Raw genomic sequence first — 21,368 nt, 5'->3', positions numbered from 1 at the left:
TAAAAACTTTCTAGTAATTTGAATACTATAAGTAAACACTATTTTGCCTTACCTAAGTAATAAATGTATTATTGAAATTTGGAGCATTTTTATTCACTAAATATAGCAATATCATTTTATACATATTTTATCAGTTGGTGTTTATTTAGGAAAACAAAAGCTTCTTTAGGTGTTTTGAGAAGGAAGTGGCTTAAAATAGGAAAATTGAGGCTTAAACAGTTGGAAGCTAGAGTAATACAGGACAGAGAATCTGGAATTGCAGGGATGGACTCAAAGTTCTCTAGCACCCACTTGGGTATTTTCTGGGAGAAAGTTCAGAACTATTATAAGCCACCACTGATGACATCCGCTGCCAACAGTACCAATGTTAGTTATTCTCAGGACACATGCAAAAGCTGCAGATAAATCATAATGTCGGATGTCTGCTGTTTTCCACAGGACTTCGCAAAGCTGCCATGGAAGAATAATGGCTTCTCTCTTTTCCATCATCCTAGTCTACATTTGGCCATTCATTGGTGGAATCTGACAAAAACTCTCCTGGTAGGTGAGTTGGGAAAATTGAATTTTCAGGCTCTAAACCTCCGTGGGGAAAAGGGAGGAGCTTTAAAAAGCAGGAATGGCGTTGTTTTCAATGAAATAACTAAAAAACACTGGACCTCTCTTTTTACCATGATTTCACATCTGCTTGTTTAAAGGAAACTTTATGATTTTTTTATGTTGATTAATGTTCTTATAAATCAAGTAATTACATCTTGGTGTGGTTCTTTATATAATTTTACATATTCATGGAGTATATACATCTTTGACAAATGCAGCTTAGGCTTAATGTTTTGACACTTCATTCATTCCAACAATTTGATGCAAATACTCTATTGAAATTCTTCCTGCTAAGGTCAACAAAGACTAGTTGTCAATGTCCATGGCTCATTTAAAATTCTTGTTACATTTTCTTTTTCTGTGTTATTATTAGTAGTAACAGTTCACATTCTTGAAATCATTGTTCACTTGACCTTTGTTCAGTAGGGTTGAACTTTATTATGAGCCCTGTCCTTACTCAGCCTCCATTTCCATTACTATTCCTTTTTTTGCCTCCATTTTACTCCTTTTTCTTTACCAACATCATGTTTTTTCATGTCTTGTTTTCTTCTCCCTTACAGCTCTATAAATTATCTCTGTCTAGCATTACTCTGAATAGCTCTATTTAAATGGCTTACAAAAATGATAATTGATAATCTTTATATATATAAGAATAACTTTAATATTCAATGACTTCTCTTCCTATATTCTCTCTTTTGGTTACTTCATTATTTATTCAGTGAATTAAAAGATCAAATTCAATACCACAGTTAAAGGCACACATGGAAACTATGCTTTCTTTGACTTTTTACCCTGGTCTAGAACACAGCACAATGTCAAAAATGATGGTTAAACAAATAAGATATTTAAAGAAAACAAAAAACACATATCATGTAAATAAATTTGAGAAATGAAGTGGCAGCAAAATTGTTCAAAACCTCATCTGTTAGAAACTCATTTCCCATACCAGACCAACTCGTTCCAACGGAAGCATGTGGTGTACATGATAAGGAATCTCTAAGTCATCAAGACAGAAATAAAAAGCGACACAAGTTAGTGAATATAAGTTTTTATATGTCGATGAGTGACAAGTATTTATTTAAGAAGATGTACTAGTCTCTGAAGTGTTTACATTAATGAAATAAACTGGAAGTTTATCAAAAGCTAACTGCAAAATCACAAAGAAGACCAATCACCTTGTTCGCTAAGGCAGCTGTCTGAGAACGTCTCCAGATTAGGAAGCACACAGGCACCTTGCTTTTCGAATTTGCAGGAGCCACATATAAGTATATTTAACATAGGCATGAGGATTATAGACAATAGCAAATCTATTCTAGTGATGTAAAGTATATGTTCTTTAATACATCATTCAGAACTCACCCTTTCTACCACATCTAATGTGGATTGCGTGCCTTATCCCACCTTTTTATTTTTTACATTCCTGGAGCACCTGGTCACAACTTGAACATCAGTGGTATCACTGACTGCATGGAAATTACCTGGCTACTTGTATGCCTTCAAACAGAAGACTGAACCATTTGGAGGGATGTGTGACTATACTTTTTTTTTTACATCTTTATATCACTTCACATGGCTCTTATTAGTTGTTCAATAGTTTCTGAATATTGACACTCATATGAGTGAGAAGTCATGACAATGACTGCAATAAACTCAAGTCACCCTTGAAATAGAAATGCTTGAGAGATGCCACTCACTGAATCAACTTGATAAGAAAGATGTAGGATTTGTAGAACAGTAAAGGAAATGGAATCCAGATTTGGGGTGTTGATGGGGAGATTCTGAACAATTGAAGAGTATGTATATTAAATGAAAGATTTTCAAATTTCTAAATGAGCTTTTTAAAAGTACAATTTACATACAAAGAAAATTCACTTTTAATGTAGTTCTGTGAGTACAGATATATGCATATAGTAGTGTAACCATCACCATAATGAAAATTTAAAGTGGTTCTAACCCCCAAATTCCTGCATGTCTGTTGTAGACAACTCCTCCCTCACACTCTCAATCTTTGTTAGCCACTGCTATGTTTTCTATCTCTATACTCTTACCTTTTCCATGATGTCATAGAAATATAATCTTACTAGACTCTCAGATTGTCTACTTTCACTTAACATAATAAATTTGAGATTCTTGCACGTATGAGTTTTTTTTTTTTTTTCCTTTTTGAGTATTATTGCCTCATTTAAATACACTGTAGTTTGTTTATTAGCTCAACATTTGAACATTACGGTTGATTCTAGTTTGGAGTAATTATTTTAAAAATAAACTGGAACCATTCAAATACAGGTAGGTTTTGTAAGAATGTAAGTTTTTATTTCACTTGTGTAAATACTAGACTAAAATTGTGATGCCACTTAGTGTTTAACTTTCTATAAAATTGCCAAACTGTTTTCTAAAGTGGGGTACCGTTTTTTTTCTTTGTAGAATCTATGAGAATTCCAGTTGCTCCACTTGTAGACACTAAGTATTGTCAATTTTTAAAGCTATTCTACCAAGTGCATAATTATATCTTATTGTGGTTTGATTTGCACTTATCTGATAACTAATAATATTACATATTTCCATGTACACGTTTTCTATTCACATATATATCTATGAATGGAAAATATATTTATATTTCATAATATATATTTAATTATATATATATTCCATAAATTGTCTTCAAAAGTTTTGCCCATTATCACACTTGGTTATTTTATGGAGGTAAAGTGGGATTTTCTTGAGGTAAAGTTAATATAACATAAAATTGATAATTTTAATGTGCACAAAAGCATTTAGAACATACACAATGTTATGTAACTGTCACTTCTATATAGTACCAAAACATTTTTATCACCCCAAATAAAATTCTGCATTGATTAAACAGTTACCCTGAATTCCAATCTCTGCCCCAGCCACTGGCAAACATCAATCTGTCTCTAAAGATGTACCTATTCTGGATATTTCAAATAAGTCATATCTCAGATCACATGCAATATGTGATCTTACTGGCTGGCTTCCTTCACTAAGCAAGATGTTTTTGAGGTTCACCCACATTGCGTTATCTGTTAATGCTTCATTTATTTTTTATGGCTGAATAAAATTCCATTAAGATTATATATTGCAATTTGTTTTTCCATTCATCTGCTGATGGACAGTTGGGTCATTTCTATCTTTTGGCTATTGTGAATATTGCACTGTGAACTGTGAACATACATATACAAGTATTTGAGTACCTGTTTTTAATTTTGGGGTGTGTATCTAGAAGTGGAATTACTGGGTTAATTGTTAATTCTAATTAATTTTTTATGTAGCCACCAAATTGTTTTCTATACTGGCTGAACAATTTTATGTATTTGTATATATTTTCACCATTACTTTTTTCATTTTAAAAAGAATTATATCCATCTTAGTAGATGTGTAGCAGTACCTCATTGTGGATTAAATTTATGGTTTCCCAGTGAGACCAATGGGATTGAGAATTACTTCCTATGTTTTTTGTCTATTTCTATATTTTCTTTTCTTTTTTTTTTTTTTTTTTGAGAAGAAGTCTCGCTCTTTCACCCAGGCTGGAGTGCAGTGGCGCGATCTCGGCTCACTGCAGGCTCCGCCCCCCAGGGTTCACTCCATTCTCCTGCCTCAGCCTCCTGCGTAGCTGGGACTACAGGCGCCTGCCACCTCGCCCGGCTAATTTTTTTTTTTTTTGTATTTTTAGTAGAGACGGGGTTTCACCGTGTTAGCCAGGATGGTCTCGATCTCCTGACCTCGTGATCCGCCTGCCTTGGCCTCCCAAGGTGCTGGGATTACAGGTGTGAGCCACCGCGCCCGGCCTATTTCTATTTTTTCTTTGAAGAGATGTCTATTCAAGTTCTTTGCCCATTTTTCAATTGGGCTATTTGTATTTTTGTTGTTCAGTTGCAAGAGTTATTTACATATTCTATATATATGTAAAGAATAAGTATTCTTTATTTCATAATATAATGGTTCTCTAAATGAAAAATTTCTGTATGAGTTATGAGCTAAACTAGTCATCTATTTTATGGACCATTAATTTTGCTTTAAATTACTGACAAACAAAAGATGATCATCCATATGCAGGTAGTTGGCAGACATTTTAATTAATTTTATAATGTGAAGGCAACCAATGAAAATATTACACTCCCTTTGTGTTTCTTTGAACTCAAACACAAACAACTTGAAAGAGGTACATTGCTACGTAACCAGATGGTCTTGATTATCTATCAGACAATTAGATAAGTGTACATGTGAATCAAACAGGCAAACATCTCTTCTCTTGAAATTAGTTATCTATGTAATTTCAAACTTGTTTGTATATAATTGATTTATATACATATATTATATATATGAGTATAAATTGATTATAAGGCTACTACACAAAGAAGTAACAATGCTAATATATACCAAAGGGTGTCCATATATTTTCATTGCATTGTTTGCTTATGTAGTTTGGAAAAATAAAGAAAATCATATTGTGGCACTGGCTGATGGCTAGGCGAACTCTGGCAAAAATGACAATCTTTTCCTTTTCTTCTTTCCTAATTTCAGTTGCTGCATCAACATTTTCTGTGTTAAAATAATCTACAGTAATACTGCATTTTACACTGTGACTTCATATGTATCCTTTATTAACATGTTCTTCATAAGGTTTTCTGGAAATAGAAGAAGTCACAATTTTATGGTAAAGCACACTGTACTACAAGAAGTTGTATGAATCACAGAATTGGAATCGATTCATATAATGATCCAAATATAAAGGGAAAATACTTTATGTAGTAAATGAAAAAACATGAAGTGGGATCAATAGGACGAGTTCTTCTGTAGTAAATTACACCTTCACGAATTGCATAAAGCTTTCTCATAAGTTATTTTATTTGAGCGTAATGGCAAGCCATAGAAATAAGTAGGAAAAGTGTCAGTTTTCCAATTCTAGAAGATGTTGTTACGGACAAAAAATGTGACACCCCCTGCACCCCCACATAAACATATAAAGATACCCATGTCCTAGTTCCTGAAACCTGTGACTGTTACCTTGCATAGCAAAAAGGACTTCATGGATTGTTTAAGTTACAGATATTGAGATGGAAACCTTGTCTTAGATTATCTGGTTGGGCCTAATGTTATCACAAGTGTCACTGTGATAGGAAGCTAGGAAGGCCAGAGTCACAGAAGGAGATGTGATGATGGAAGTGGAGGTTGGAATGATGGGAGAACGGTTTAGAAGCTAAGGACAGTAGGCTACCTGGAAAAGCTGAAAAAGGCCAGGAAACTGATTCCCCCTAAGAATCTTTGGAAGGAAGATAGCCTTGCTGATACCTTCATTTTAGGACTTCTGATCTCCAGAACTGTAAAATAATAAATGCATGTTGTTGTTTTAAGCCATTAAGTTTTTGGTAAATTTTAATAGTAGCATAGAAATCTAATATACATGAGAAAACTCAGATTAAGAAATTATAAATATTTGTACCCCCAATCTCAAAGCAAATATACTGTTGACCCTAGACTTAACTTAGAATATCTGATTTGTTTTCACAGGTAATACCATCATTCAAATAACATTATTACAAAAGAATTTCATGTGAAGAAAGTCTCAAGGCATATAGATAGACCAATATAAAAAACTTGGATAGATATCAAAATCACATAAAAAAGTAACAGCAAAGCTAGACATTAGAAGAACCCCTCCTGAATCAACCAGGATATAAATTTTTACATGAACATAGAGTCAGAGACATAGAAAAATGTTATAGAAAACTGATAGAGTAAAATTTACTCTTGAAATTTTCTCAAACCACCAAAAAGGTAACGTTGAAGTAGATATTCACATGCATTTAATTTTTAAAGTTTGTTTATATTTAAGAATCATCTTTATGTAATTTGAGATCAGTGGGAACTGGGAATTTATCACTGTGCACTGGTTACCAGCTTGTCTGAATCCGGCAAAACAGAACTTACTCATACAAATAAGTGGATTTATCGCTTACAGATAGGCAGCAAGGGGCAACGGAAGCCTGTGATTCCTTGCAAGCTGAACCCTCAAGGCTCAGGAAAGCTTCCTGGGATCAATGCAGCCTCATCTGTGCGTGCTTCCCTTGCGCCGCAGTTGAGGGACCCCCCAAAACAGCCCAGCATGGGTTTTATACCCTGGGGTCCTGTGAAACACTAGGTTAAGGTGTTCAAGATTATCCTATTTCTGAGAGGACTGGAAAAGAGCCTAGGTTGTTCTCTCCAATCTCGTTTTATCTCAGGATATTGCATTCCCAGCACATCCTACAGTTTTTCTTGAAAACTACAAACGAGAAAGCTGGGAGAAATGAGTCAGTGCAAGGCTACCAGGAGAACTGGACTGCAAGTAACATTTTGCAACTCACACTGAATCCAGAGCAAATGCTGGAGGAGCTGCCAGCAAGGCAGTTTGGCCTAAAAAAATTAAATCAGTGTCCTGCTCTCATTCTCTCTGCATAGAGAATTTAATTAAGTTATTTTTGGCGGGACTCATCTCCACTGATAAAGGGAAAGAAGTGGGAAATGCAGGAAAATGTTTTTCCAGGCTTTGTTGAATGCGGAACCTCTTCATCAGTGCCTTAGAGATTTGAGCAGGACTGGAGATATGGGTATAATCACTTCTACAAACACAATTTTTAAAAAGTCACCTTTGCTCATAATTTAACTTCCCTAGAAAGTATTTCTTACTGGAATGTCCTGAGAGAACATTCTGCTACAAGCTTAATCTCTTTCCATTAGCCATGTATTAATTATCTAATTTCTTAAATATAGCATACATGTTGAAGTTTTGGAGTTTTAAAAGTGGGAGGGCAACAGTAAAATTCTTTGAGGTCATTCAACCTTGACCAATCTAATCTAATATTCATTATCTGCAGCCAGTGGTATCTCACTGATAGAAATGTCTTCTCACTGTTCTTCCTGCTTGTATTGCCCAACATTTCCACTCCACCACCATTCCTGCTCAGTTATCCTGTTGGAAGGTCTGTTTAAAATATAAGAACATCTCTCACTTTTCTGAAGAAATTTCTTAAATGTTTATCTAAGGTATTTAAACTATGCATCTTACCACACCAAGTCTTACAAACTCTATTTTCTTCCCACTTCCACTTTGTATAACCTATATTTCCACAGTATATATTATTTGCATAGCAATAGTGATATCAAAGCTGAAATAATAATCTTCCTCTACCTCTATTTATTCTTCAAACCTTAGCTCACAATTGTGTAGCCTTCTTTGCCTGAACTCCAAGGTTAATATTAGAGCTTCAAGCTTTGTGCAGATCACAAATTCTCCTTTTATGCCAATGATCACAATTAACTGTACTTATTTTTTTATCTCTATGGGATCTTCATTTCCTTAATTGCAAGTACTAGTTCTTTATTAAATTTGAATCCTCCATGCCTAGCATAAGGATTGATTGTCACATAATAGACCTCCAAAGGTTATTGGTTTGCAGAATAAATTGTTTTTTGACTTTTTCCCCTAAATTTACCAAAACGAATTTTACTTTACACTCAAAGTTATAGCAATTCTAAATTGGTCAAAGTAACTGAATTCAGCCTGGTAATTAATTAATGAAAATATTTCAATGTTCATCTGCTCAGTCTAATATCAGTATTATACTATATCCTTTTGAGGGTGCATGTTTTTCGGAATGCATGTTTTTCAGAAGCAAACCACCTTCTTCATTAGCCCATTCATTTTTCTGGAAGAAATTAGTCTTTTCCTCAGCAACACATCTACTTTTCACTTTAGTTGAAATTGGCAAAACTACCACAGGGAAGAATTGACATTTTCCATCAATTTCTGGAAAGTGCAGTAGTGCCAAATATCATCAGAATTGAGTTATATTGGGAATTATATTGAACTGCTCATGTACGTGCTTGCAAAGTTTAATGTCAATCCTAGTGGCATAACAAGTAGGGCAATCTAGTGTCTGGAGCGCCAGACTGGCCCTAAGGTTACTGAGTACTGCATTCAGTTCAATCCGTCAAATACTTTTGGACACTTTTTATTATGCTCTTGTTGGACTAAAATTCTGTAGCATTAAAAAATGTGGAGGATACAGTCTTTACTCACAAAATCATTCAGTCTAGAAGGAGAGGCAAAAAATCCACATATAAGAAATACTGAATAAGGACTCAGAAGACCAATTCTACAGTATAGCTAGAGAAAATATGCTTTTTACTTCATAGCCACAGAGCATAAAAAGTAAAATCTTAAATTAAGTTATACCTTTTAATAGGTGAATAACTATTGGGTACTATGTTCACTACCTGGGTAATGGGGTCATTTATACCTCCTACCTTGTGTATTACACAATATATCTATGTAACAAACCTGCATATGTACCCCTTAATCTATAATAAAAAATTGAAATTATTTGTTTTTAAAAAGACAAGTGGCATTTTACTAATTGCTGCCTGAATGTTTCAGTCAGTAAGAGCAAAAGAGCTTGGAAAGTTTGAGATCCAAGTAGTCTGGAATGATCAAGGGGCTTTTAACTCAGAAAAGAGGCCTTAGAATAAACAATTAAAGAATGGGCATCAAGTGAAGAGGCTGGGATGGGGGAAGGGAAAGAGCAACAACATGAACAAAAGTACAGAAAGAGAATGCAGCATGGAATAGATCATGGCATGAAGTTAGATGACGTGTAGGAGGTATCAAGTGTTCCTTCTCTATCAATTAGCATCGGGTTGAAGGTGAATCAGAAAATGTCCCTGTTCCCCCATTTCTTTAGGTGCTGTACAAGATGTCATCAGAAAGCAGACAGACAGGACTATGTATCATGGCTCTAGAATTCTGATTTATTTTACTCCATCCTGTACCAGTACCAGTTATCTAACCTTCCCATCCCCAATTTTGTCTGTAAAAGAAAAATAAGCACAATCTTAGAGTTATCTGGAAAATAAAATTTTAAAAATGCACATAAAGGTCCTTATGATAGTTCCTGGTGCATATTATATAGCCGTTAGCTATTTATTTACTGCCACGCAAAGATGAAGCAAAACAACAAAAACAAAACATTGTAAAACAAAACAGCCAACCGTCAAAAGTAAACAATGGATTTGAATTCATTGGTGATTTCTGCAAGAGTAGAAACATAATATTTAGATGTTCTCATGAGAACAGGAAACAAGATAAAAGTATCTGTCCAAAATCTAAAATGCATGCATGCATATTAGTATATATTATATATGATTTCATCATGTATCTATGCATATAAACATTTTAATATGTGTCATGCAAGTAAATATATATTTTAAAATATTTTAAGTAGAATTAACCAGGTCATTCCATTTGATAAAAAAAGGTGGCCTAATACAATATAAAGATTCAAGTGTAAAATATTCTATCAAGGTCATAGTTAAATTAATTCAAAATATTATACAAACTTCTTTCCTGTAATTGGCATTTTGATAACTTATATGCACTGACATTTACAAAAAGCTAGGCACTTATTAAAAAAAACCCCTCTGTTTTCTAATTTCAAAATGGTATCTGATATTTGTAGGCAGATACAAGTGTTCTTCTTAGGGACAACTATTTTTCAGTTGAAATCTATGACTCCCTTACATCAAGACAAGTACTGCACGGTAAGTGCCCTCCTTACTTGTAATTGGGGCACTACACAGGAATCACAGCATCTAATTTGCTCTGGCAGCCGCATGACAGCAGGTTACCACTTAGTATTCTCTGGTCAAAAGAAAGGATGATGAAGCACAGCTGTTTTTAAAGGCAGCCCATACTGGAAGCTGAATGGAAGAATCTATAACATGTTAAAGCACAACTTAGCAAACACATAGTGAAAATGTGTCAAGCATAAAAGGTAGTAGAAACTCACAAAAGGCCAAAAGAACTTGGGGAAAATATTCTTTAAAGGTTTTTACTTAAAAGGTTATGCGGGATAAATTTTAGATTTCTTAGAACTCGCTCCTCATTGAGGAACACATTTGGCTTACTTTTTACAAAGGAAGCCCAGGGTATGTGTTTTGTAAAGCTCTTTAATATACTGGCACATTGGAACCATATTTTAGGCTACAGAAATAGATTAAAGTTTAATATATCCAAGAATTATTTTACAAACGTTTTTGAAATATTACATACTCATTTGATCGTATCAGCTCTACCAATAATCAAAATGATTTTCATCTTGATTCCTAACAATCATTGATTGGTACCAACTACCTGGAGTACTGGTTTGATGATTTTGAAGGGCATTGGTCCTCTCTCTTAAGCTTTGTTAAAGGAAAGGTCAAATGAAGGAAAGAGAAAATTCAATGGAAAATAGAATAAGAGATTTCAGAGACTGGAAGAAGGAGCCTACCTGTGGTGAGGCTTTTTCTGGGATTTTGAAACTAGGGTCAATATCTATTTGAAAACTTCGAAAAGTATCAAAGATATCTAAGAAAAGACTATCTAACACAGTCTTAGATAAGATTATGTAAGTTGTGAAGAGACATCTAAATTATAGAGCTTGTGTATATACATGTATATATATATTTTTCTCTGTGTGTATACATGTTTATATATGTTACATGTGCATACATAGTATACACATATATTTTATATGTATATGCACACACTTATACACATAAAGATATACATACCTATATACAAATATGTGTACATTTGAATATATAAAAACACAAATATACATATACACACATGTACAGACATATATCTATTTGTACACACATATATACACAGCTAGCACAAAGGACTTAGTTGAGAATTATTGTTTTGGACTTATTCAGTCCTGTGTTTAGATTCTATTTTGGCTACTTCCAAAATGTGTGGCCTTCAGCAAAGTTACTTAAATTTACTATGCCTCAATTTTCTCACATGTGAGAGAGAAATAATGTGTATATATGTGTGTGTATATATGTATATATGTGCATTTGTATGTGTGTATATATGTGCATGTACATTTGAGTATATGTGTATATATGTGTGCTTTACATATGTGTGTGTGTGTATGTATATGTCTCCTGTAATCTAGAACCTAGGCATGGTTAGTTAGTATTTAAGGTAACCAAATCAGAAACCAATGCTTTTATAGTGTTATGCTTACTCCAATCATGAATCAATGGAGTCAGAAGCAATGTAGTTAATGCAATCTATTGTTTAAACTTGGTTAATAAATCTGGCACCTTAGTTTATTCATTAGTAGAAATGATGTTAGAAGATTTTTATGGTGAAGTGAATATTCAGAGTTTTAACAGGTAGAAAATATCATACATGTATCTCAAGCTGTGCATGGAAATGTGTAGAATCTGGCCCAACCAATGCTGTTGGAGTACTATTCAAAGTACAGAGTCCTACTGGCTCTGCCTCCCTCCTTTTCACAAAGGATCTGCCACTTCACAGAGTTACAACTCTGGCTGGTCTTCTGTTTATGGATTCTCTCACCTACTTCCAAGTCATCCTTGTGCAAAATGCTTAAATTATGGTGCCTTGGTCAGCAAATGGAAATTCTCAGAGATGTAGAATAAGTATATGACTGTTTTTCCAGATTCCTAGTAATGTTTGTATGCTGGAAGAAATTTGGCCTTAGACTTACTTTTACTCAGGCATTCCACTTGGATATGCGGTTCTTAAAGATGTCTATCCATTATTAGCCTAACGATCTTACCAAGGGAAACCGTGGCTTGCTGAACCACTAAATTGGCCTGGGTCAGTTTGCAGCAATAATGCTCTCATTGAATGCTCCCACTGCCAATATACTACAATAATTGCCATCAATACCTTTCTCCTCCCTGGTAGAGTAAACATCCTTTGAAGGGCAGGATTTATATCTTAGTCAGATCCTAACATATAATAAGTTTCTAGCAAACAATTTTAGAATGAGTAAATGGCCATCCTGAGTCATTTAGGGAGAAGCATAAATATTCAAAAGTGAAAGCCACCCCTGTTGATAAACAGGTTGTGCTATTCCTAACAGGACATAAAGCAATGTTAACCATGAGACTTCAACAAGGCTATATAAACAATGCTTCTCCAATGAACCCTCCATGATTGTAAAATGAATAACAACCCTTCCTTTTGAGTTATTGCTTCTTTTTTTTTTGAACCAATGACACTTTGGTCTAACTTCATTGATCTCATCTCCTAAATAAATGTTGCTGAACTATCTAATTGCTAAATGCCCTGTTTGCTTGACAGCATCCAAAACACAGTTGGTCTTCACTTTACCTTCCTTAGAATCATTCACTGCAAAACTAAATCCAATAAAAGTGTCTCCTCACTCCATTTTGTGAGATAATTCTAAGACCTCTTCTGAAATACTAAATAAAATAATTTATTTAACTGTTGAATAAATTAGTTAATAAACTGTTAAAGAGGCTAAATAAAAATAATTTATTTAACTCTGGCTGCGTCTCCAGTGTGCTTTGGCTGGTGGGCTTACAAGAATACTTAGTATAATTTAAGAAATGATTTTAATCTTTCAAAATGTATTTTTATAAATTACATAGAGCACATAAAGAACTATATTGAATAAGTTATTCTTGTTTATAAATGTAATTTTCAACGTCTAAATTTTATCTGATTGTTTCAACATCTTTCTTAATTTACAGCTCTTAGATTCCTCAACATCTGTGACTTGTCAGCCTCAGTCTTCCATGGTTTGGCTCCATTATCATCACTAAAGCCCTGTTGTATTAATTATATACTTCATGTAAAGGTCTTTCACAGTTTATCTACATGTATTTATCTACTCTATTATGTCATAAACAAATTAAATGAAAGTTAAAGAAAAAGAACAATTGTCCCTACTTCTCATCTTGAAATATGCTCTGTAAAGAGAGATGACACAGTTATCTGTGACTCCTCTTAATTGAAGAATAGGCTAGTGAGGGAATCCTATGACAACTAGATGAGACCCAAGCTGTAGACAAAACATAAAACTTCAAAGCCTCTGCCAAATGTTTGTTGTTTGCTAACATATGCTGTATTCTAATCAGCAGTTCATACTCCAGGGGTGGTTAGGTTATTTAGAAGGCCCTAAATATCTAAAGCTACATTACCCTCACATGCACAAAGGAACTGTTAGTTAACAACAAAAATGAGAAATTACTTTTTACTGAGGAATAAGTAATGTTCCCAGATGTATTGATTGCTTAGAAATATACTAATACTTTGATGCTTGAATGTGCAAGAGTATTAGAATTTGGGGAACCTTGCAACCTATACCATTTGAATTTCAATTCACGGCCCACAGGGTACCCTTGGAAGATTGTGCTGTCAAATATCATAAGTTAGCTGAATTAGTCAGTAAACTATTATAACCATTATTTCAAGAGCTCATTTCATGTAAGGTCATTGTTAGCACCAAAACAAACAAACAAACAAAAACCAAGGAGTTAAAGTTTCAACGGGCCTCCATAGAAAACAATATGAATACTTGGAGATTGTTTGATAAAAATGTTATTTATGGTGGCATAATTTGCTTTTATAAAATTTCATTTGATTTTGAGATTGTGAGGGAGGTCGGGGAGGGAGGAAGCTATAGGACTCGCCTAACTCTAATTACGAATCTATTGAATTCTATTAAAACAAACTTGTGAATAATTTGTCTGTTCACAATTGACCCAAGTCAGTTCACAGCACTCCCTGTGGTACAAATTATCTTAATATCTGTAAGTCAGTAAATTTTCTTGCACAGACCAGATGCTCATATGGTGGGAAGTGAAGAGATGGCACTTCCCTTTAACTTGCCAGCTCTTCACTTCCCATCACTTCCTACATCATCCTTCACTGATGTCATTATGACCAGCAGCACCTTGCAGGGAAGGTGGGATGTTAATACCCAGATTCATGTGGTTGTCAGCAGTGAAAGAACTGAAAGAGCAACTGCAGAAAAGAGAGTATTGTAGATAAAGAGGTAATTGGCTGAGAACCTATTATAGAGAGGACAGGTTTAGCAACAGACTTAAGGAAAGACAACTTTTCTTCTAAATAATGAAGAGTATAATGACCCTCGAAACAGAAAAGACAGACAGACTTGAATTAGTGAATCATAGTAGATTATATGCCTTTTACATAGGAATTATGGCTTGGCTGAGAGAGAGAGCGAGAATGACAGCGAGCGAGAATAAATAATTAATGAATCACTCACATGCTTAGTTATTGTCTTATAGAATGAAATTCTTCAACCAGAAGGTGCTTTAGAGATTACTTTGTCTCAGTCCCTTATACTACAGACAAGAATTTTGAAGCAGGGAGGAAATACATGGTTCATCTCAATGTCATGTCAATTATAAGTAGAACTACGACTATAGCAAAGCGTAGTTGAGAATTAATGTTTTGGACTTAGCCTGTGTTTAGATCCTATTTTGGGTACTTCCTAAATGTGTGACCTTAAGCAAAGTTACTTAAATTTACTGTGCTGCAGTTTTCCCATATGGAAAACAGAAATATACTAACCCATGAGAAATGTTATGAGGATTAAATGTAATTAAAAAGCATTTAACATTATGTTATTGTTTTGAAATATTTTGGTTTTTTTATATTAGGTTGTTTTATTTAAAAACGATTCAGTCTGAGATTTTGTTTTAATCTAATATTGAATTCAATGAATTAGTTTAGGTTCAGCAAAGTTTGATTAAGAAGTATATGAAATTAAAAGGGGTCTAAAATGTGTCTACATATTTTTACTTTATTTAATGAAATAACCCTTATGTAAATTTACTTATGAAGACATAGAATTTCAGAGTTAATAATTTTCCCAGTCTTACAGCTAACAACTGGAAGTATGGACTGTGATCTGTCTTTCTGTGTCTTTTCAGACTCTTAATTGTGATGTAATATATCACATGCCCTTGTCAGAATGAAGAGAGCATAAAGTCACCATGGTGATTATAGATGCCTAGTTGTTATTTAAACAAAGAGAGTCAACAAAAGCTTACCGATTTCACTTGCTACACAATTTTGCTTTGGATGAGCTATGAACAAGTATGCCATGCTATCTAAAACAATAGTGACCAAAGATGAAAAAGAAAATTTAATTCTTCTATACTGCATAACTTTTATTATGCTGTGCTTAAGGAGACTCAAGTTTTTCCTACATAAATAATAATACTGTCACAGAATATTAGAAATCATAAAGGCCACTGATTTTGAAGTATAAGCACTAACCTTTATACTGAACATAAAAGCAAATACTATTGAGCCATTAATCTGAAAAGAATCTCAAAAGAACATTTAATCTATCTCTTGCCTCAAGAAAGAACTTTGTCGAAACTATTTATGTGAAATGCTAAATGCCCTCAGAGAAATATTAAACTTCTGAAGTATTTCAGAATTTCATTCAACCTGATAGGCTACACAATATGTATTGTATATGAATCTTAGTCAACTCACGTGTACAACGATGGTAAACTATTTTTTCTACAATTTATTTTTCGTTTCCAGCCCACATCCATTGTTGTCATTACACTTTCTCAGAGTTATTAATTTATTGCACAGGTATTTTAGATTTGAAGGAGTCTGTTGAGATGCTCATTTTAATAGTTGGCATTGCATTTTTGGCTCTATGGTTCTCTGTGTGTTTACTTACCTATTTCACTTTCTGACTCTGCCAGAATACAGACAGAACAGAGTTATCTTCTCCCTGGGTTTCTGTTTTCTCACTGCTACCAGTGCATAAAACCAGTTTCTCTCCCATAGGTGTGACTGAATCAGAAAATAATACAGGATTGATTCACTTTCTTTCACCATCTCAGATATGCTCTCCTCTTGTTTGGCTGAATCTGTGGGCAGATTTTTTTCTCTTTATGTTTACCTAAGTTATCCTGATGGAGAGAGAAATTCTCTTTGACAATTGTTTTAACAAAGGTTCTTGGTAGTTTGTTATTCACCTGGCTGAGATCATAACCATTTCTGAGCCAATAACCATTTCTGAGCCAGTCAGTGGCACTACAAATGCACAATAGTCTGATTTTGATCCCGTGTCCAGTTCTAGAGCTGGGTTGGTGTCCTCCTATGCACAATATGTGTACTGAGAGTTAGAGATATCAATTAGTGAAAGGAAACAAGGTAGAGGAACTGGAGGCTATTTAAAATGATAAAATTAATTTCAGTATTAAACTCCTGCCAGCATTACTCTCAGCCCAATCCTGTCTCCTCATTCATTTCCCATTTTTGTGGAATCTCACACTTCAGAGATAAAGCTACGTTCTTTACTCTATTTGGCCAAGACATTTTCATGGCCTTGAAACTTCTTGTACTTAACCACACATCTTTTCTAGAATCTTCCTAATTGTGTGTGCTTTTGGAACCCAAAACCCAGAGGGACTGGTGTACATTCTTCTTGATTTAGGCAATGATTATCTGCTTGAATGATGGGGAGGGAAAGGCAGAAAAACGATGGGAAGAAGATGTATGCTGATGTTCAAAATTATATCCTGATACATGGTTTAAACTCAATTTTATGTTTAATGACATGAAGTTTTCAATAGCATAATTAAAGAACATATAATATCTATAGTATAAAAAATAAAATGTTAAAAACTTGCTTTTAAATAAAAATAGAGAACTTGTATATTTTCTAAAAATAAATATAGCAGAGAAAAAGAAGGCTCTTTTTACTAATAAGGACAAATAAACTGCTGATGAAACTAACGGTTCATTTTTGAGTAGTAAGACATCCAAGAGGCTGGTTGGATCTGATCTTTCAGCAGGGATGTAGCTATACCTTTTTGAATTCCAGGAACCTAGTGTAGCACCTGACATGCAATTAGTAAATTTGAGAAAAAAATCAATAAATGCATAGATTGTGCTGTCATTACTTTAATTTTATTTTTAAAAGCCATGCACCGAGATATTTTTTCTTTCTTTATATTCTTTGATCAATTAAAGCACTTCACACCTTAAAGAGGAAGAAAGCCTAGGCATTCAAGTTTTAAGAATTTTACCAAACCTAGAAAAAGCAACCCAAAACAATGATAATATCCCCAATTTTTTTCTGTTGCACAAAGGTAATGCGATAATTATTTTTTGTTGTTTTTCTTGATGTTAAAATGTATATATTTTTAATTACTAAAACAATTCACACTATCATCAGTTTAAAAATAGAAGAGGAATAAAGGAGAAAGTGGAGGAGAAGGAGAAAGAGAAAAAGAAAGAGAAGGAGAAGAAAAAACATCACCAAGATTTCTATCACCAGATAGGACAATCATTGCTAGGTTAATGTACACCTTTGCAGCTTTATTTTTTAATATCTAATTTATAGATTTTGTTTTTGACATAGCAATAACCATACTAAAACTTGCCTAGATTACACACATCACGTTGGTAACTTTAACTTTTCACGTATTTGTTTATTGGCAATGTTTAGCATGTTTTTATGTTTGGTATCTAGTTTTATTTTTCAATTTAAAAGCTATTTGTGACGGAAAGTCATTCGATTGTCATACAGTAGTAATTGGTTATTTAAATACAATTTAATTCAATGCTCTGCTAAAGACATGAGTTATTTTTAGTTAAATTCACTGGAGCTGTTACATTCAAATTTATCATTTTTTTGAAATCTGATTTATTTCACCATCAAATATACTTATTTTATATTTACTTTGCCATTTTAAGAGTGGACTTTATAATAAATACATGGAATTTTTAAAATTTACATCTGAACTGGGCAAAATAAACATTTATATTAGGGAAAGAAGATCTAAAAGTGACAAGTAAAATGAGTACCTACAAATAGAGCTCAAATTTCTTGACTAGGATTAATTTAGTCCTATGGTTCCAAAGAATATTTAGATTAAGACAATTAATCAAATATCAGTAATTTTTGAAGATTCTTTGAGAAGAAATAAATCAGGATGTTAAATGTAGAAAAATAAATGAGCGATTATAGTAAATTAGCCATATTCCTATAGTGAGAAGAGCAAAGAACATCAAATCCTACCTTAGGCCACAGACATCCCTTCTATGAAAACCCTTGGGAAAATACAAGCACAACAGAGTTGCCAAGTTAATATAGAAAAAGTTATTTTATTGGTAAGTGTGGATTCTGCCTAAATTCTCATTGCAGACTGCTCTGAGACACGGGATTGGGCCAAGAAGGGCATCGTTTGTGATACATGCTTAAACTTGACAAAATCGTGAGCATGGGACCTTTTTGTTTTCACCATCTCTTCCCCCTATGCTGAAATCTGAGTTCAGAATCATTTAGACTGCTTGGATAGACATAAGAGTAAGAACAAAAGAACAGACGAGAAAACATGCAAGATCATGTCCAAGCTGGAGGCGTTCTACCAATCTCTGCCAATGGAAAAAAAGAGAATAAAGAGAGAGACAAATAGTTGGGTTTTCACTCTTCAGCGAAGGTTTAAGAAACCCTTATGCAGGACACAGCAGCAGTGGAGACTCTGTTATATATTGTAACTTAGATTTATAAAAATATTGTAATCTTTCATAAATTATCACTTTCAAGAAATTATTTCTTTCAAGTAATTATCAAGAAATGATCATTGTTCATAATAAAGTAGAGGGTCTTCAAGGCTGAGGTCACATCTGGCTCAGCATTATGGTGTCAGGAATATAGGGACCAAAGGAAATAAAATTAATAGATTTAAATATGAGAAAAAGGCAGTGTGGTTTGGGGAGTAATTCACCTATTGTCATATTTTTATAAGTAGATGTCTGCTTTTGATGATGGAATAGATCCTTCCAGAACATATTTTCTCATAGTTGCTCCATCATCTAAATTAGCTTTGGACTCTGATATAATCCTACTTGGCTCCCCTTCTCTGAACCATATCTTCTTTTACCATTTCAGTCTTAACCTATGCATTCCCCATCTTCCAGGCATTTTTACTTCTTCATAGTCCATGTCCTTCCTTTTTCTCAATTTATGAATCTATTTCATGCAGATCTCCCATACTTCTACTGTAAGATCTGTCTACCTTTCTCTCGTCTTCTTGTTAAGTTTATTTGTTTAGTTTCAACTTCTTCTTATCAAGAATAATTTTCTAAGCCCAAGAGCCTTCAGAGTATAATTCAACCATTTTATAAATACAATTTCTCTTTTGGGAGATTTCAGTTATTATAGTCTCAATGTGGGTTAAGTTAGTATCTTACTAACGAATCCACAGGTACTCAAATCCTTTTGCTGACCTCTTTTGTTAAGCGTGTTGGGACTGTTTATCATGCTTTTTGATATGAAAACAAAACATTCATCTCTTTTCTTATTAAATCTTGATAGTGGTTTGATCTCTAAGAGTTCAGTCTTTCTTCTATAATAAAACTTTTCCTTAGACTCCTTATTTTAATTTCTGTAATTTCTAAAGGTACATTTACCTCCAGGAAAATAGTTCCGTGTTTATTTCCCATATCTCATGGTCTCATAGCCTCTATAACAGCAAAGTTCTCTGGTTGCTCTGTGCTAATATGTCCCCAAAGTCAAAGCATTCCAGGTGCAGGCTCCTGGTAGTGGTTTGCAGCTTTGGGATTGTGATATTTTTGTTTATGTTTGGTTCCACATTTATCAAGAAGAAGCTACAGTTCCTGTGTAATGAATGTGCCACTCATTTCCGTTTGTTCAATAAATATACTCTACTAGAAAATAACATAATTTCTTTCTTTTTTTTTTGATTGTATTGATTTTGTTTATTTTGTGTTGTAGATTTGTTTTGTTTGGTTTTTCAATATTTACTCCACTTTCTCAGGGCAACATTTTTTCAATTTTGTCTCAGGGAAACTTATCTTCCCTCACTCAGCCCAGCGTTTGGACTAGCACCCAACTTACATCAAGGCAGTTGCCGCCTTAGAGCTCTCTTGTTATACTCATTGCTCTGTTATGGAGGTAAGACTCATTTTTATTCATCATTTTTGGAATCAGTTTAATTTATTAAGGAATCAAACCTTTCTTCTCCTGGAATCAGAGATAATAGTGGTCATCATATGTGATTTCATGATGGAAATGGAGAGTGCAGAGATAATATGAGCGTTCAAGAAAGCTGCACGTGGAATCTAATGTGACTTTGGAATGCACAGGCAGCTTTGTGAACTAATTTATTTTATTGCTTTTCTTTCCATTATGCACCAATTGAATTTTTATCAGCTTCTATTTGTGTCTTAATCATTACATTTACATCTAGAACATATTTAAACTTTTAATTTTCACTTAAATTTATGTTTCTAACTGTTGAGTATACTCAATAATTTACATACACACACACATGCACACACTTTTAATTCATGTATGGTATTACTTTCTCTTTGTTTCTTTCTCCCCATGAACACCCTCCTCTTCTATCTCTAGGAACACTCTCACACACACGTTCACAACCAAGGAGAATTGCTCAGTTATTTAAAATGAAGTGATTGTCTTCTAATTTCAATTATTTTTTAATCTGAATAATGTTGGTTTGTTCAATACAGCTCAACCTGTATGTTAGTTTAGATATAAGCAAAAGATATTATGTGAAATAAAATAAAAATTCTTTACATTTGGGTTCAAATTTTAAAGGAAGATATTATGTTTTTAAAAATGACTTCCTTATAATTGAGGTTAAGCATAAGAGTGGATTCACAAGAGGCAAAATAAAATCAAGCAATTCTTTTCTATGTGATCTATTTCTGTTTCTACTGATGAAAAAGAAGGGTTTAACAGCATGTATTCTGGAATAGGAAAGTGTATATTGAAAGAAGAAACTCTTACTCAAGCATGGGACTTTGTAACTTGGTGTAGGAATTATGCTTTCATCAAAATCCAGGAATTACTTTCATAATCTCTTCTTTAAAGTAACCATGTACTAAA

The 21,368-nt window shown here is 33.7% G+C and overlaps 1 long non-coding RNA gene across 2 annotated transcripts in view; it reads left to right on the top strand.

Annotated features, from left to right (window-relative positions):
- The window catches only part of LOC129480347 (uncharacterized), a 39,208-nt gene extending 21,440 nt beyond the window's left edge, over nt 1-17,768 (top strand). The window contains exons 3-5 of one of the 2 annotated variants that reach the window (XR_010120429.1): nt 439-544; nt 5,143-5,212; nt 7,476-7,562. This is a non-coding gene — a long non-coding RNA (uncharacterized lncRNA). Of the gene's footprint in view, nt 1-438; nt 545-5,142; nt 5,213-7,475; nt 7,563-17,666 lie in introns of those variants that run through there. The other variant, XR_008657002.2, reaches the window with a different exon arrangement.
- Nucleotides 17,769-21,368: the final 3,600 nt, after the last annotated feature.

Source organism: Symphalangus syndactylus, chromosome 4, assembly GCF_028878055.3.
Source record: "Symphalangus syndactylus isolate Jambi chromosome 4, NHGRI_mSymSyn1-v2.1_pri, whole genome shotgun sequence".
NCBI lineage: Eukaryota > Metazoa > Chordata > Mammalia > Primates > Hylobatidae > Symphalangus > Symphalangus syndactylus.
The sequence above is the reverse complement of the archived record's forward strand: the minus strand, read 5'-3'. Positions and strand labels throughout refer to the sequence as shown.